Genomic DNA, 2140 nt, shown 5'->3' with positions numbered 1-2140 from the left:
GAGTCAACCTCTCGGAAATATGTTTCCTCATCAAAATAGTCCATGTCTAAAGATTTTATGTAAGACTCAAAATATTCAAGAGTGGAATCATCATCAAGCATAATAGTCTCTATCTTAAATGCAGGACTAAGATCATTAGACTCAAGTGGATGGTGCCCGGCATTAAACACATTCAACGAGACCTAAAATTTCCAAAAGACAACTCCAACTCACCACTTTTACAATGAATGATAGCATTAGATGTGGCTAAGAAGGACGTCCTAGGATGACAGAAATTTGGTTGGTCACATTGACTACTGGTTCTGTATCAAGAACAATGAAATCAACCGGGAACAGAAATTTGTCCACTTTTATCAAAACATCTTCAACTATTCCTCATGGTATCTTGACAGAATGGTCAGCTAGTTGAAGTGTGATGGGAGTAGGCTTCAATTCCCCCAAACCTAATTGTTGGTACACAAAGAAAGGAAGCAAATTCACACTTGCCCCTAAGTCAAGAAGAGCTCTCTGGATGGTATGTTCACCAATGACACTTGAAATTGTGGGGCATCCATGATCTTTAACTTTAGGAGGAGTGTTGTGCTTCAGAATTGAACTTACATTCTCAGTAAGAAAGACCTTTTTGTGAACATGTTGTTTTCTCTTCTGTGTACAAAGAAGGTCTTTCAAAAATCAGGCATAGGCAGGGACTTGCCTAATAGCATCAAGAAGTGGAATGTTAATGTGAACCTTACTAAACAGTTCCAATGTTTCATGCATGCTATCTCCTTTCCTAGGTGGGCCCGATAACCTCTGCGGATAAGGAGCTGGTGGGACTTGGTTAGGGATCTGCCTGATTGTTGGTGGAGAACTTACAGGTTCTTCACTCAATGATGTGTCCCCATTGTCATCCTTTGACTCCTTAGACTTAGTGGTCCCTACCCCATTTTTCAACTCACAACCACTCCTAAGGGTGGTTATGGCATTGGCTTGCTCATGGTGGGGTTTGGAACTCAACCCACTCTCATGTGTGCTTTTGGGGTTAGGAATGGTTTGATTCGGGAGTCTATTTTGTGCCTCTTCACTCATGTGTCTGGCCATCTGATTCACTTGCATTTCAAGTTTAGCAATGGAGGACTATGTATTTTGTATGAATACTTGAAGTGTATCCTCAAGTGAAGGTTTTTGTGGAATCAATGGCTGTTGAGTGAAGTGTGGGCGCGGAGCTTGGGGTTGAGTAAACCCTGGAGGACCCCCAACTTGTGGGCCCTTGGACCATGAAAATTTGGGTGCCTAGCCCAACCCGGATTATATGTTTCCGAAAAAGGATCATTCCGGTTTGGGCTATGAAAATTCTGGACTGCATTCAAGTCCTCAATGAGCTCCGGGTAGGATGAACTAGATGGACACATTTGTGTGGGATGAGATGAACCAGAGCGTATGGCACAAACAGTAGATGGGTTAGGAGCAGGTGAACTCTTGGACACCATATCAATTTTTCTAGTCAACCCCTCAATCTTGGCCATGAGCATGGGTGTTTCACTAACCTCGTAGAGACCCCCTCTTTTGGCTTCGTGGGATCTCCTATCAACATTAAATGACGAACCCCATTGCGAAGATTAATCACTCGACGTTTCAAAGAAGTCCCACGCCTCACTAGCACTCTTACCCATCAAACTCCCACCACTCGTTGCATCTACCATGGATCTAACCTGGGGTGTAAGACCTTGATAAAAGTATTGCACTAAATGCCATATCTCAAACCCATGATGCGGACACCTATGGATCAAATCCTTCCATTTCTCCCAAGCCTCATAAAAGTGTTCACCCTCCTGCTGCATAAAGTTGGAGATTTCTCTCTTGAGAGTTGTACTTCTCTGAATGGGAAAGTGCTTGGACAAAAAATTTGTGACTAATGTGTCCCATGAAGTAATGCTGCCCACCTCCAAGGAATTAAGCCAAGACTTGGCCTTATCCTTAAGTGAAAATGGAAAAAGTCTTAACCTGATAGAGTCATCTAAGAAATTCTAGAATTTGAAAGTCGCACAGATATCTAAGAATTCCTTGATGTGGTAATAAGGGCCCTCCTTCTCCAACCCATAGAATGTAGGGAGGAGTTGGATCACACCTGGTTTCAACTCATAACTGGCGGCAGTAGTCG

At 43.0% G+C, this 2140-nt stretch overlaps 1 non-coding gene across 1 annotated transcript; it reads left to right on the top strand.

Annotated features, from left to right (window-relative positions):
* Positions 1 to 1740: 1740 nt before the first annotated feature.
* Positions 1741 to 1847, top strand: LOC137939599 (small nucleolar RNA R71). Its single transcript, XR_011109980.1, has one exon. It is a non-coding gene; the product is annotated as a small nucleolar RNA R71 (small nucleolar RNA).
* The last annotated feature ends 293 nt before the right edge of the window (positions 1848 to 2140 follow it).

This window comes from Aristolochia californica, unplaced genomic scaffold (assembly GCF_029961685.1).
Source record: "Aristolochia californica isolate CCGP_79_NKW_82.1479 unplaced genomic scaffold, dmAriCali1.0.hap1 SCAF_8, whole genome shotgun sequence".
NCBI lineage: Eukaryota > Viridiplantae > Streptophyta > Magnoliopsida > Piperales > Aristolochiaceae > Aristolochia > Aristolochia californica.
Note: the sequence above shows the minus strand (reverse complement) of the source record. Positions and strands in the feature narration are given on the sequence as shown.